Raw genomic sequence first — 14,780 nt, 5'->3', positions numbered from 1 at the left:
ATCGTAGAGTGTAACCGAATGACCGTTAGTGATAGACAGACATAAATATCAAAGGGAGGTTTGCTGGATGGATCCATTCTAGGAAAGACCTGGGTCCGAATGACAGAGGTCTAGCATTTGCTTTTACAGTAGTACAGAGTTGTGCCTTGGCACCATGGCTTAGTTGGTCAAAGCACCTGTCTAGTAAACAGGAGTTCCTGGGTTCAAATCCCAGTGGTGCCTTAGCTTTGTTCATGTTAGGGTACATGCTAAGGACTCCCCTTCCAGGATTTTGCAAGATTGCCTCTCGTCACGGGCCGGAATGATAAATCCCTTGCTCTGAGAGAGTAAAGCAGAAAGTCATCTTCCCAGAACCCTGTATTTAAAGAATAGGGTCAGGACGACAAAGTCTTCCCTGTGTAGGCTTCGCGCGGCCACCTTTGGCTTTAGGTCCGATGGCGAAAATGCCATTGCCGCACAGAGACGGACACCGCCCAATGTTTGTTGCACTTGTCAGTGCTGTCTACATCTTCCTGTAAATCTTTTTCCGCTGTCAGATCCTGTTGAACGCACACTTCTTGCTTTGTCCGCAAGCGTAAGCAAGTGAGTGCTAGCTGTAGAAAAACAGAGAGGTAGGTAGATAGACAGACAGATAGATAGAAGGATAGATAGATAGATAGATGGATGGATGGGTGGGTGGATAGTTGGTTGGATGGATGCGTGGAACATATAGTAGGTAAACGGTAGCAGCCACTCAATTGGTATGAAACTAGGAGAGGGTGGGTGCAGCAAGCTCTGGCGCCGTGGCTTAGCTGGTGAAAGCGCCTGTCTCGTAAACAGGAAATCCTGGGTTCAAATCCCAGCGGTGCCAGGCCTGAAGGAGGCAGAGGCTATGTACAGCAAGACTGTGGGGCAAGTTTAAGTTTTTGGCAGCGTAGCCTTTGTTACTGCATGAGGCGATGTTTCTTGGACAGGAGATTATAAAGCAGAGGTCCAGGTCTCACAGCACGAATGGAAGCAATGAGGTAAGAAATAGACGGACGTCCCTGGGTGGGCTTGAACCACCAACCTTTCGGTTAACAGCCGAACGCGCTATCCGATTGCGCCACAGAGACAGGCGCAGCAGTTGTGACTGGGGTCCACCATGTTGCGTGTTTCCGCTGACGTTTGCCAGTTTCTGTTGCAAGCACGCCTTCTCTGCATCGTATAGTGTAAACGAATGACCGTTAGTGATAGACAGACATAAATAATCAAAGGGATGATGGATGGCTGGATGGATCCATTCTTGGAAAGACCTGGGTCCGAATGACAGAGGTCCACCATTTGCTTTTACAGTAGTACAGAGTTGCGCCTTGGTGCCATGGCTTAGTTGGTCAAAGCACTGGGGTCCACCACGTTGCGTGTTACCACTGACGTTTGCCAGTTTCTGATGCATACACGCCTTCTCTGCATCGTAGAGTGTAAACGAATTACCGTTAGTGATAGACAGACATAAATATCAAAGGGAGGATGGCTTGATGGATCCATCCTAGGAAAGACCTGGGTCCGAATGACAGAGGTCCACCATTTGCTTTTACAGTAGTACAGAGTTGCGCCTTGGCGCCATGGCTTAGTTTGTCAAAGCACTGGGGTCCACCACGTTGCGCGTTACCGCTGCAGTTTGCCTGTTTCTAATGCATGCACGCTTTCTCTGCATCGTAGAGTGTATAAGAATGACCGTTAGTGATAGACAGACATAAATAATCAAAGGGAGGATGGATGGCTGGATGGATCCATTCTTGGAAAGACCTGGGTCCGAAAGACAGAGGTCCACCATTTGCTTTTACAGTAGTACAGAGTAACGCCTTGGCGCCATGGCTTAGTAGTTCGAAGCACTGGGGTCCACCACGTTGCGCGTTACCGCTGCAGTTTGCCTGTTTCTGTTGCAAGCACGCCTTCTCTGCATCGTAGAGTGTAAACGAATGACCGTTATTGATAGACAGACATAAATATCAAAGGGAGGATGGCTGGATGGATCCATTCTTGGAAAGACCTGGGTCCGAAAGACAGAGGTCCACCATTTGCTTTTACAGTTGAACAGAGTTACGCCTTGGCGCCATGGCTTAGTAGGTCAAAGCACTGGGGTCCACCACGTTGCGCGTTACCGCTGCAGATTGCCAGTTTCTGTTGCAAGCACGCCTTCTCTGCATCGTAGAGTGTAACCGAATGACCGTTAGTGATAGACAGACATAAATATCAAAGGGAGGTTTGCTGGATGGATCCATTCTAGGAAAGACCTGGGTCCGAATGACAGAGGTCCACCATTTGCTTCTGCAGTAGTACAGAGTTGCGCCTTGGCGCCATGGCTTAGTTGCTCAAAGCACTGGGGTCCACCACGTTGCGTGTTACCGCTGACGTTTGCCAGTTTCTGATGCATGCACGCTTTCTCTGCATCGTAGAGTGTAAACGAATGACCGTTAGTAATAGACAGACATAAATAATCAAAGGGATGATGGATGGCTGGCTGGATGGATCCATTCTAGGAAAGACCTGGGTCCGAATGACAGAGGTCCAGCATTTGTTTTTAAAGTAGTACAGAGATGTGCCTTGGCGCCATGGCTTAGTTGGTCAAAGCACCTGTCTAGTAAACAGGAGATCCTGGGTTCAAATCCCAGTGGTGCCTCAGCTTTGTTCATGTTAGGGTACATGCTAAGGACTCCCCTTCCAGGATTTTGCAAGATTGCCTCTCGTCACAGGCCGGAATGATATATCCCTTCCACTGAGAGAGTAAAGCAGAAAGTCATCTTCCCAGAACCCTGTATTTAAAGAATAGGGTCAGGACGACAAAGACTTCCCTGTGTAGGCTTCGCACGGCCACCTTTGGCTTTAGGTCCGATGGCGAAAATGCCATTGCCGCACAGAGACGGACACCGCCCAATGTTTGTTGCACTTGTCAGTGCTGTCTACATCTTCCTGCAAATCTTTTTCCGCTGTCAGATCCTGTTGAACGCACACTTCTTGCTTTGTCCGCAAGCGTAAGCAAGTGAGTGCTAGCTGTAGAAAGACAGAGAGGTAGGTAGATAGACAGACAGATAGATAGAAGGATAGATAGATAGATAGATGGATGGATGGGTGGGTTGATAGTTGGTTGGATGGATGCGTGGAACATATAGTAGGTAAACGGTAGCAGCCACTGAATTGGTATGAAACTAGGAAAGGGTGGGTGCAGCAAGCTCTGGCGCCGTGGCTTAGCTGGTGAAAGCGCCTGTCTCGTAAACAGGAAATCCTGGGTTCAAATCCCAGCGGTGCCTGGCCTGAAGGAGTCAGAGGCTATGTACAGCAAGACTGTGGGGCAAGTTTAAGTTTTTGGCAGCGTAGCCATTGTTACTGCATGAGGCGATGTTTCTTGGACAGGAGATTAGAAAGCAGAGGTCCAGGTCTCACACCACGAATGGAAGCAATGAGGTAAGAAGTAGACGGACGTCCCTGGGTGGGCTCGAACCACCAACCTTTCGGTTAACAGCCGTACGCGCTATCCGATTTACGCCTTTTCGCCATGGCTTAGTAGGTCAAAGCACTGGGGTCCACCACGTTGCGCGTTACCGCTGCAGTTTGCCTGTTTCTTATGCATGCACGCTTTCTCTGCATCGTAGAGTGTAAACGAATGACCGTTATTGATAGACAGACATAAATATTAAAGGGAGGATGGCTGGATGGATCCATTCTTGGAAAGACCTGGGTCCGAAAGACAGAGGTCCACCATTTGCTTTTACAGTAGTACAGAGTTACGCCTTGGCGCCATGGCTTAGTAGGTCAAAGCACTGGGGTCCACCACGTTGCGCGTTACCGCTGCAGTTTTCCTGTTTCTGTTGCAAGCACGCCTTCTCTGCATCGTAGAGTGTAAACGAATGACCGTTATTGATAGACAGACATAAATATCAAAGGGAGGTTTGCTGGATGGATCCATTCTTGGAAAGACCTGGGTCCGAAAGACAGAGGTCCACCATTTGCTTTTACAGTAGTACAGAGTTACGCCTTGGCGCCATGGCTTAGTAGGTCAAAGCACTGGGGTCCACCACGTTGCGCGTTACCGCTGCAGATTGCCAGTTTCTGTTGCAAGCACGCCTTCTCTGCATCGTAGAGTGTAACCGAATGACCGTTAGTGATAGACAGACATAAATATCAAAGGGAGGTTTGCTGGATGGATCCATTCTAGGAAAGACCTGGGTCCGAAAGACAGAGGTCCACCATTTGCTTTTACAGTAGTACAGAGTTACGCCTTGGCGCCATGGCTTAGTCGGTCAAAGCACTGGGGTCCACCACGTTGCGCGTTACCGCTGCAGTTTGCCTGTTTCTGTTGCAAGCACGCCTTCTCTGCATCGTAGAGTGTAAACGAATGACCGTTATTGATAGACAGACATAAATATCAAAGGGAGGATGGCTGGATGGATCCATTCTAGGAAAGACCTGGGTCCGATTGACAGAGGTCCAACATTTGCTTCTGCAGTAGTACAGAGTTGCGCCTTGGCGCCATGGCTTAGTTGGTCAAAGCACTGGGGTCCACCACGTTGCGTGTTACCGCTGACGATTGCCAGTTTCTGATGCATGCACGCTTTCTCTGCATCGTAGAGTGTAAACGAAAGACCGTTAGTAATAGACAGACATAAATAATCAAAGGGAGGATGGATTGCTGGCTGGATGGATCCATTCTAGGAATGACCTGAATCTTCCTGTAAATCTTTTTCCGCTGTCAGATCCTGTTGAACGCACACTTCTTGCTTTGTCCGCAAGCGTAAGCAAGTGAGTGCTAGCTGTAGAAAGACAGAGAGGTAGGTAGATAGACAGACAGATAGATAGAAGGATAGATAGATAGATGGATGGATGGGTGGGATGATAGTTGGTTGGATGGATGCGTGGAACATATAATAGGTAAACGGTAGCAGCCACTGAATTGGTATGAAACTAGGAAAGGGTGGGTGCAGCAAGCTCTGGCGCTGTGGCTTAGCTGGTGAAAGCGCCTGTCTTGTAAACAGGAAATCCTGGGTTCAAATCCCAGCGGTGCCTGGCCTGAAGGAGGCAGAGGCTATGTACAGCAAGACTGTGGAGCAAGTTTAAGTTTTTGGCAGCGTAGCCATTGTTACTGCATGAGGCCATGTTTCTTGGACAGGAGATTATAAAGCAGAGGTCCAGGTCTCACACCACGAATGGAAGCAATGAGGTAAGAAGTAGACGGACGTCCCTGGGTGGGCTCGAACCACCAACCTTTCGGTTAACAGCCGAACGCGCTATCCGATTGCGCCACAGAGACAGGCGCAGCAGTTGTGACTGGGGTCCACCATGTTGCGTGTTTCCGCTGACGTTTGCCAGTTTCTGTTGCAAGCACGCCTTCTCTGCATCGTATAGTGTAAACGAATGACCGTTAGTGATAGACAGACATAAATAATCAATGGGATGATGGATGGCTGGATGGATCCATTCTTGGAAAGACCTGGGTCCGAATGACAGAGGTCCACCATTTGCTTTTACAGTAGTACAGAGTTGCGCCTTGGCGCCATGGCTTAGTTGGTCAAAGCACTGGGGTCCACCACGTTGCGTGTTACCACTGACGTTTGCCAGTTTCTGATGCATACACGCCTTCTCTGCATCGTAGAGTGTAAACGAATGACCGTTATTGATAGACAGACATAAATATCAAAGGGAGGATGGCTTGATGGATCCATCCTAGGAAAGACCTGGGTCCGAATGACAGAGGTCTAGCATTTGCTTTTACAGTAGTACAGAGTTGCGCCTTGGCACCATGGCTTAGTTGGTCAAAGCACTGGGGTCCACCACGTTGCGCGTTACCGCTGACGTTTGCCTGTTTCTGTTGCAAGCACGCCTTCTCTGCATCGTAGAGTGTAAACGAATGACCGTTATTGATAGACAGACATAAATATCAAAGGGAGGATGGCTGGATGGATCCATTCTAGGAAAGACCTGGGTCCGATTGAAAGAGGTCCACCATTTGCTTCTGCAGTAGTACAGAGTTGCGCCTTGGCGCCATGGCTTAGTTGGTCAAAGCACTGGGGTCCACCACGTTGCGTGTTACCGCTGACGTTTGCCAGTTTCTTATGCATGCACGCTTTCTCTGCATCGTAGAGTGTATACGAATGACCGTTAGTGATAGACAGACATAAATAATCAAAGGGAGGATGGATGGCTGGATGGATCCATTCTTGGAAAGACCTGGGTCCGAAAGACAGAGGTCCACCATTTGCTTTTACAGTAGTACAGAGTTACGCCTTGGCGCCATGGCTTAGTAGGTCAAAGCACTGGGGTCCACCACGTTGCGCGTTACCGCTGCAGGTTGCCTGTTTCTGTTGCAAGCACGCCTTCTCTGCATCGTAGAGTGTAAACGAATGACCGTTATTGATAGACAGACATAAATATCAAAGGGAGGATGGCTGGATGGATCCATTCTTGGAAAGACCTGGGTCCGAAAGACAGAGGTCCACCATTTGCTTTTACAGTTGAACAGAGTTACGCCTTGGCGCCATGGCTTAGTTGGTCAAAGCACTGGGGTCCACCACGTTGCGCGTTACCGCTGCAGATTGCCAGTTTCTGTTGCAAGCACGCCTTCTCTGCATCGTAGAGTGTAACCGAATGACCGTTAGTGATAGACAGACATAAATATCAAAGGGAGGTTTGCTGGATGGATCCATTCTAGGAAAGACCTGGGTCCGAATGACAGAGGTCCACCATTTGCTTCTGCAGTAGTACAGAGTTGCGCCTTGGCGCCATGGCTTAGTTGCTCAAAGCACTGGGGTCCACCACGTTGCGTGTTACCGCTGACGTTTGCCAGTTTCTGATGCATACACGCCTTCTCTGCATCGTAGAGTGTAAACGAATGACCGTTAGTGATAGACAGACATAAATATCAAAGGGAGGATGGCTTGATGGATCCATCCTAGGAAAGACCTGGGTCCGAATGACAGAGGTCCACCATTTGCTTTTACAGTAGTACAGAGTTGCGCCTTGGCGCCATGGCTTAGTTTGTCAAAGCACTGGGGTCCACCACGTTGCGCGTTACCGCTGCAGTTTGCCTGTTTCTAATGCATGCACGCTTTCTCTGCATCGTAGAGTGTATAAGAATGACCGTTAGTGATAGACAGACATAAATAATCAAAGGGAGGATGGATGGCTGGATGGATCCATTCTTGGAAAGACCTGGGTCCGAAAGACAGAGGTCCACCATTTGCTTTTACAGTAGTACAGAGTAACGCCTTGGCGCCATGGCTTAGTAGGTCGAAGCACTGGGGTCCACCACGTTGCGCGTTACCGCTGCAGTTTGCCTGTTTCTGTTGCAAGCACGCCTTCTCTGCATCGTAGAGTGTAATCGAATGACCGTTATTGATAGACAGACATAAATATCAAAGGGAGGATGGCTGGATGGATCCATTCTTGGAAAGACCTGGGTCCGAAAGACAGAGGTCCACCATTTGCTTCTGCAGTAGTACAGAGTTGCGCCTTGGCGCCATGGCTTAGTTGCTCAAAGCACTGGGGTCCACCACGTTGCGTGTTACCGCTGACGTTTGCCAGTTTCTGATGCATGCACGCTTTCTCTGCATCGTAGAGTGTAAACGAATGACCGTTAGTAATAGACAGACATAAATAATCAAAGGGATGATGGATGGCTGGCTGGATGGATCCATTCTTGGAAAGACCTGGGTCCGAATGACAGAGGTCCAGCATTTGTCGTTTGCCAGTTTCTCTTGCAAGCACGCCTTCTCTGCATCGTATAGTGTAAATGAATGGCCGTTAGTGATAGACAGACATAAATAATCAAAGGGAGGATGGATGGCTGGATGGATCCATTCTAGGAAAGACCTGGGTCCGAATGACAGAGGTCCACCATTTGCTTTTACATTAGTACAGAGTTACGCCTTGGCGCCATGGCTTAGTAGGTCAAAGCACTGGGGTCCACCACGTTGCGCGTTACCGCTGCAGTTTGCCTGTTTCTGTTGCAAGCACGCCTTCTCTGCATCGTAGAGTGTAAACGAATGACCGTTATTGATAGACAGACATAAATATCAAAGGGAGGATGGCTTGATGGAACCATCCTAGGAAAGACCTGGGTTCGAATGACAGAGGTATAGCATTTGCTTTTACAGTAGTAAAGAGTTGTGCCTTGGCTCCATGGCTAAGTTGGTCAAAGCACTGGGGTCCACTACGTTGTGTGTTACCGCTGCAATTTGCCTGTTTCTGTTGCAAGCACGCCTTCTCTGCATCGTAGAGTGTAAACGAATGACCGTTATTGATATACAGACATAATAATCAATGGGAGGATGGCTGGATGGATCCATTCTTGGAAAGACCTGGGTCCGAATGACAGAGGTCCACCATTTGCTTTTACAGTAGTACAGAGTTGCGCCTTGGCGCCATGGCTTAGTAGGTCAAAGCACTGGGGTCCACCACGTTGCGCTTAACCGCTGCAGTTTGCCTGTTTCTTATGCATGCACGCCTGCTCTGCATCGTAGAGTGTATACGAATGACCGTTAGTGATAGACAGACATAAATAATCAAAGAGAGGATGGATGGCTGGATGGATCCATTCTTGGAAAGACCTGGGTCCGAAAGACAGAGGTCCACCATTTGCTTTTACAGTAGTACAGAGTTACGCCTTGGCGCCATGGCTTAGTAGTTCAAAGCACTGGGGTCCACCACGTTGCGCGTTACCGCTGCAGTTTGCCTGTTTCTGTTGCAAGCACGCCTTCTCTGCATCGTAGAGTGTAAACGAATTACAATTATTGATAGACAGACATAAATATCAAAGGGAGGATGGCTGGATGGATCCATTCTTGGAAAGACCAGGGTCCGAAAGACAGAGGTCCACCATTTGCTTTTACAGCAGTACAGAGTTACGCCTTGGCACCATGGCTTAGTAGGTCAGAGCACTGGGGTCCACCACGTTGCGCGTTACCGCTGCAGTTTGCCTGTTTCTGTTGCAAGCACGCCTTCTCTGCATCGTAGAGTGTAAACGAATGACCGTTATTGATAGACAGACATAAATATCAAAGGGAGGATGGCTTGATGGAACCATCCTAGGAAAGACCTGGGTTCGAATGACAGAGGTCTAGCATTTGCTTTCACAGTAGTATAGAGTTGTGCCTTGGCGCCATGGCTTAGTTGGTCAAAGCACTGGGGTCCACCACGTTGCGTGTTACGGCTGACGTTTGCCAGTTTCTGATGCATACACGCCTTCTCTGCATCGTAGAGTGTAGACGAATGACCGTTATTGATAGACAGACATAAATATCAAAGGTAGGATGGCTTGATGGAACCATCCTAGGAAAGACCTGGGTTCGAATGACAGAGGTCTAGCATTTGCTTTTACAGTAGTACAGAGTTGTGCCTTGGCTCCATGGCTAAGTTGGTCAAAGCACTGGGGTCCACTACGTTGTGTGTTACCGCTGCAATTTGCCTGTTTCTGTTGCAAGCACGCCTTCTCTGCATCGTAGAGTGTAAACGAATGACCGTTATTGATATACAGACATAATAATCAATTGGAGGATGGCTGGATGGATCCATTCTTGGAAAGACCTGGGTCCGAATGACAGAGGTCCACCATTTGCTTTTACTGTAGTACAGAGTTGCGCCTTGGCGCCATGGCTTAGTTGGTCAAAGCACTGGGGTCCACCAGGTTGCGCGTTACCGCTGCAGTTTGCCTGTTTCTTATGCATGCACGCTTTCTCTGCATCGTAGAGTGTATACGAATGACCGTTAGTGATAGACAGACATAAATAATCAAAGGGAGGATGGATGGCTGGATGGATCCATTCTTGGAAAGACGTGGGTCCGAAAGACAGAGGTCCACCATTTGCTTTTACAGTAGTACAGAGTTACGCCTTGGCGCCATGGCTTAGTAGGTCAAAGCACTGGGGTCCACCACGTTGCGCGATACCGCTGCAGTTTGCCTGTTTCTGTTGCAAGCACGCCTTCTCTGCATCGTAGAGTGTAAACGAATGACCGTTATTGATAGACAGACATGAATATCAAAGGGAGGATGGCTTGATGGATCCATCCTATGAAAGACCTGGGTCCGAATGACAGAGGTCTAGCATTTGCTTTTACAGTAGTACAGAGTTGCGTCTTGGCACCATGGCTTAGTTGGTCAAAGCACTGGGGTCCACAACGTTGCGCGTTAACGCTGCAGATTGCCAGTTTCTGATGCATACACGCCTTCTCTGCATCGTAGAGTGTAAACGAATGACCGTTAGTGATAGACAGACATAAATATCAAAGGGAGGATGGCTGGATGGATCCATCCTATGAAAGACCTAGGTCCGAATGACAGAGGTCTAGCATTTGCTTTCACAGTAGTACAGAGTTGTGCCTTGGCGCCATGGCTTAGTTGGTCAAAGCACTGGGGTCCACCACGTTGCGTGTTATGGCTGACGTTTGCCAGTTTCTGATGCATGCACGCTTTCTCTGCATCGTAGAGTGTAAACGAATGACCGTTATTGATAGACAGACATAAATATCAAAGGGAGGATGGCTGGATGGATCCATTCTTGGAAATACCTGGGTCCGAATGTCAGAGGTCCACCATTTGCTTTTACAGTAGTACAGAGTTACGCCTTGGCGCCATGGCTTAGTAGGTCAAAGCACTGGGGTCCACCACGTTGCGCGTTACCGCTTCAGTTTTCCTGTTTCTGTTGCAAGCACGCCTTCTCTGCATCGTAGAGTATAAACGAATGACCGTTATTGATAGACAGACATAAATATCAAAGGGAGGATGGCTGGATGGATCCATTCTTGGAAAGACCTGGGTCCGAATGACAGAGGTCCACCATTTGCTTTTACAGTAGTACAGAGTTACGCCTTGGCGCCATGGCTTAGTTGGTCAAAGCACCTGTCTAGTAAACAGGAGATCCTGGGTTCAAATCCCAGTGGTGCCTTAGCTTTGTTCATGTTAGGGTACATGCTAAGGACTCCCCTTCCAGGATTTTGCAAGATTGCCTCTCGTCACGGGCCGGAATGATATATCCCTTCCTCTGAGAGAGTAAAGCAGAAAGTCATCTTCCCAGAACCCTGTATTTAAAGAATAGGGTCAGGACGACAAAGTCTTCCCTGTGTAGGCTTCGCGCGGCCACCTTTGGCTTTAGGTCCGATGGCGAAAATGCCATTGCCGCACAGAGACGGACACCGCCCAATGTTTGTTGCACTTGTCAGTGCTGTCTACATCTTCCTGTAAATCTTTTTCCGCTGTCAGATCCTGTTGAACGCACACTTCTTGCTTTGTCCGCAAGCGTAAGCAAGTGAGTGCTAGCTGTAGAAAAACAGAGAGGTAGGTAGATAGACAGACAGATAGATAGAAGGATAGATAGATAGATAGATGGATGGATGGGTGGGTGGATAGTTGGTTGGATGGATGCGTGGAACATATAGTAGGTAAACGGTAGCAGCCACTCAATTGGTATGAAACTAGGAGAGGGTGGGTGCAGCAAGCTCTGGCGCCGTGGCTTAGCTGGTGAAAGCGCCTGTCTCGTAAACAGGAAATCCTGGGTTCAAATCCCAGCGGTGCCTGGCCTGAAGGAGGCAGAGGCTATGTACAGCAAGACTGTGGGGCAAGTATAAGTTTTTGGCAACGTAGCCATTGTTACTGCATGAGGCCATGTTTCTTGGACAGGAGATTATAAAGCAGAGGTCCAGGTCTCACACCACGAATGGAAGCAATGAGGTAAGAAGTAGACGGACGTCCCTGGGTGGGCTAGAACCACCAACCTTTCGGTTAACAGCCGTACGCGCTATCCGATTTACGCCTTTACGCCATGGCTTAGTAGGTCAAAGCACTGGGGTCCACCACGTTGCGCGTTACCGCTGCAGTTTGCCTGTTTCTTATGCATGCACGCTTTCTCTGCATCGTAGAGTGTAAACGAATGACCGTTATTGATAGACAGACATAAATATCAAAGGGAGGATGGCTGGATGGATCCATTCTTGGAAAGACCTGGGTCCGAATGACAGAGGTCCAGCATTTGCTTTTACAGTAGTACAGAGTTGTGCCTTGGCGCCATGGCTTAGTTGGTCAAAGCACTGGGGTCCACCACGTTGCGTGTTACGGCTGACGTTTGCCAGTTTCTGATGCATGCACGCTTTCTCTGCATCGTAGAGTGTAAACGAATGACCGTTATTGATAGACAGACATAAATATCAAAGGGAGGATGGCTGGATGTATCCATTCTTGGAAAGACCTGGGTCCGAATGACAGAGGTCCACCATTTGCTTTTACAGTAGTACAGAGTTACGCCTTGGCGCCATGGCTTAGTAGGTCAAAGCACTGGGGTCCACCACGTTGCGCGTTACCGCTTCAGTTTTCCTGTTTCTGATGCATGCACGCTTTCTCTGCATCGTAGAGTGTAAACGAATGACCGTTAGTAATAGACAGACATAAATAATCAAAGGGAGGATGGATTGCTGGCTGGATGGATCCATTCTAGGAAAGACCTGGGTCCGAATGACAGAGGTCCAGCATTTGTTTTTAAAGTAGTACAGAGTTGTGCCTTGGCGCCATGGCTTAGTTGGTCAAAGCACCTGTCTAGTAAACAGCAGATCCTGGGTTCAAATCCCAGTGGTGCCTCAGCTTTGTTCATGTTAGGGTACATGCTAAGGACTCCCCTTCCAGGATTTTGCAAGATTGCCTCTCGTCACGGGCCAGAATGATATATCCCTTCCACTGAGAGAGTAAAGCAGAAAGTCATCTTCCCAGAACCCTGTATTTAAAGAATAGGGTCAGGACGACAAAGACTTCCCTGTGTAGGCTTCGCGCGGCCACCTTTGGCTTTAGGTCCGATGGCGAAAATGCCATTGCCGCACAGAGACGGACACCGCCCAATGTTTGTTGCACTTGTCAGTGCTGTCTACATCTTCCTGCAAATCTTTTTCCGCTGTCAGATCCTGTTGAACGCACACTTCTTGCTTTGTCCGCAAGCGTAAGCAAGTGAGTGCTTGCTGTAGAAACACAGAGAGGTAGGTAGATAGACAGACAGATAGATAGAAGGATAGATAGATAGATAGATGGATGGATGGGTGGGTGGATAGTTGGTTGGATGGATGCGTGGAACATATAGTAGGTAAACGGTAGCAGCCACTGAATTGGTATGAAACTAGGAAAGGGTGGGTGCAGCAAGCTCTGGCGCCATGGCTTAGCTGGTGAAAGCGCCTGTCTCGTAAACATGAAATCCTGGGTTCAAATCCCAGCGGTGCCTGGCCTGAAGGAGGCAGAGGCTATGTACAGCAAGACTGTGGGGCAAGTTTAAGTTTTTGGCAGCGTAGCCATTGTTACTGCATGAGGCAATGTTTCTTGGACAGGAGATTATAAAGCAGAGGTCCAGGTCTCACACCACGAATGGAAGCAATGAGGTAAGAAGTAGACGGACGTCCCTGGGTGGGCTAGAACCACCAACCTTTCGGTTAACAGCCGTACGCGCTATCCGATTTACGCCTTTACGCCATGGCTTAGTAGGTCAAAGCACTGGGGTCCACCACGTTGCGCGTTACCGCTGCAGTTTGCCTGTTTCTTATGCATGCACGCTTTCTCTGCATCGTAGAGTGTAAACGAATGACCGTTATTGATAGACAGACATAAATATCAAAGGGAGGATGGCTGGATGGATCCATTCTTGGAAAGACCTGGGTCCGAATGACAGAGGTCCAGCATTTGCTTTTACAGTAGTACAGAGTTGTGCCTTGGCGCCATGGCTTAGTTGGTCAAAGCACTGGGGTCCACCACGTTGCGCGTTACCGCTGCAGGTTGCCTGTTTCTGTTGCAAGCACGCCTTCTCTGCATCGTAGAGTGTAAACGAATGACAATTATTGATAGACAGATATAAATATCTTAGGGAGGATGGCTTGATGGATCCATCCTATGAAAGACCTGGGTCCAAATGACAGAGGTCTAGCATTTGCTTTTACAGTAGTACAGAGTTGTGCCTTGGCACCATGGCTTAGTTGGTCAAAGCACCTGTCTAGTAAACAGGAGATCCTGGGTTCAAATCCCAGTGGTGCCTTAGCTTTGTTCATGTTAGGGTACATGCTAAGGACTCCCCTTCCAGGATTTTGCAAGATTGCCTCTCGTCACGGGCCGGAATGATATATCCCTTCCTCTGAGAGAGTAAAGCAGAAAGTCATCTTCCCAGAACCCTGTATTTAAAGAATAGGGTCAGGACGACAAAGTCTTCCCTGTGTAGGCTTCGCGCGGCCACCTTTGGCTTTAGGTCCGATGGCGAAAATGCCATTGCCGCACAGAGACGGACACCGCCCAATGTTTGTTGCACTTGTCAGTGCTATCTACATCTTCCTGTAAATCTTTTTCCGCTGTCAGATCCTGTTGAACGCACACTTCTTGCTTTGTCCGCAAGCGTAAGCAAGTGAGTGCTAGCTGTAGAAACACAGAGAGGTAGGTAGATAGACAGACAGATAGATAGAAGGATAGATAGATAGATAGATGGATGGATGGGTGGGTGGATAGTTGGTTGGATGGATGCGTGGAACATATAGTAGGTAAACGGTAGCAGCCACTGAATTGGTATGAAACTAGGAAAGGGTGGGTGCAGCAAGCTCTGGCGCCGTGGCTTAGCTGGTGAAAGCGCCTGTCTCGTAAACAGGAAATCCTGGGTTCAAATCCCAGCGGTGCCAGGCCTGAAGGAGGCAGAGGCTATGTACAGCAAGACTGTGGGGCAAGTTTAAGTTTTTGGCAGCGTAGCCATTGTTACTGCATGAGGCGATGTTTCTTGGACAGGAGATTATAAAGCAGAGGTCCAGGTCTCACACCACGAATGGAA

At 48.7% G+C, this 14,780-nt stretch overlaps 13 non-coding genes across 13 annotated transcripts; 11 read left to right on the top strand and 2 right to left on the bottom strand.

Moving 5' to 3' along the window:
• Window positions 1-148: 148 nt before the first annotated feature.
• On the top strand, window positions 149-222 carry trnat-agu (transfer RNA threonine (anticodon AGU)). The gene has a single exon. It is a non-coding gene; the product is annotated as a tRNA-Thr (tRNA).
• A 554-nt stretch (window positions 223-776) lies between these two features.
• Window positions 777-850, top strand: trnat-cgu (transfer RNA threonine (anticodon CGU)). The gene has a single exon. It is a non-coding gene; the product is annotated as a tRNA-Thr (tRNA).
• Window positions 851-1,020: 170 nt separating this feature from the next.
• Window positions 1,021-1,094, bottom strand: trnan-guu (transfer RNA asparagine (anticodon GUU)). Its single transcript has one exon. It is a non-coding gene; the product is annotated as a tRNA-Asn (tRNA).
• Window positions 1,095-2,567: 1,473 nt separating this feature from the next.
• trnat-agu (transfer RNA threonine (anticodon AGU)) lies at window positions 2,568-2,641 on the top strand. The gene has a single exon. It is a non-coding gene; the product is annotated as a tRNA-Thr (tRNA).
• Window positions 2,642-3,195: 554 nt separating this feature from the next.
• Window positions 3,196-3,269, top strand: trnat-cgu (transfer RNA threonine (anticodon CGU)). The gene has a single exon. It is a non-coding gene; the product is annotated as a tRNA-Thr (tRNA).
• Window positions 3,270-4,948: 1,679 nt separating this feature from the next.
• trnat-ugu (transfer RNA threonine (anticodon UGU)) lies at window positions 4,949-5,022 on the top strand. Its single transcript has one exon. It is a non-coding gene; the product is annotated as a tRNA-Thr (tRNA).
• Window positions 5,023-5,192: 170 nt separating this feature from the next.
• Window positions 5,193-5,266, bottom strand: trnan-guu (transfer RNA asparagine (anticodon GUU)). The gene has a single exon. It is a non-coding gene; the product is annotated as a tRNA-Asn (tRNA).
• A 5,555-nt stretch (window positions 5,267-10,821) lies between these two features.
• Window positions 10,822-10,895, top strand: trnat-agu (transfer RNA threonine (anticodon AGU)). The gene has a single exon. It is a non-coding gene; the product is annotated as a tRNA-Thr (tRNA).
• Window positions 10,896-11,449: 554 nt separating this feature from the next.
• On the top strand, window positions 11,450-11,523 carry trnat-cgu (transfer RNA threonine (anticodon CGU)). The gene has a single exon. It is a non-coding gene; the product is annotated as a tRNA-Thr (tRNA).
• A 980-nt stretch (window positions 11,524-12,503) lies between these two features.
• Window positions 12,504-12,577, top strand: trnat-agu (transfer RNA threonine (anticodon AGU)). The gene has a single exon. It is a non-coding gene; the product is annotated as a tRNA-Thr (tRNA).
• Window positions 12,578-13,131: 554 nt separating this feature from the next.
• On the top strand, window positions 13,132-13,205 carry trnat-cgu (transfer RNA threonine (anticodon CGU)). The gene has a single exon. It is a non-coding gene; the product is annotated as a tRNA-Thr (tRNA).
• A 727-nt stretch (window positions 13,206-13,932) lies between these two features.
• trnat-agu (transfer RNA threonine (anticodon AGU)) lies at window positions 13,933-14,006 on the top strand. Its single transcript has one exon. It is a non-coding gene; the product is annotated as a tRNA-Thr (tRNA).
• Window positions 14,007-14,560: 554 nt separating this feature from the next.
• On the top strand, window positions 14,561-14,634 carry trnat-cgu (transfer RNA threonine (anticodon CGU)). The gene has a single exon. It is a non-coding gene; the product is annotated as a tRNA-Thr (tRNA).
• The last annotated feature ends 146 nt before the right edge of the window (window positions 14,635-14,780 follow it).

This window comes from Amia ocellicauda, chromosome 20 (genome assembly GCF_036373705.1).
Source record: "Amia ocellicauda isolate fAmiCal2 chromosome 20, fAmiCal2.hap1, whole genome shotgun sequence".
NCBI lineage: Eukaryota > Metazoa > Chordata > Actinopteri > Amiiformes > Amiidae > Amia > Amia ocellicauda.
The sequence above is the reverse complement of the archived record's forward strand: the minus strand, read 5'-3'. Positions and strand labels throughout refer to the sequence as shown.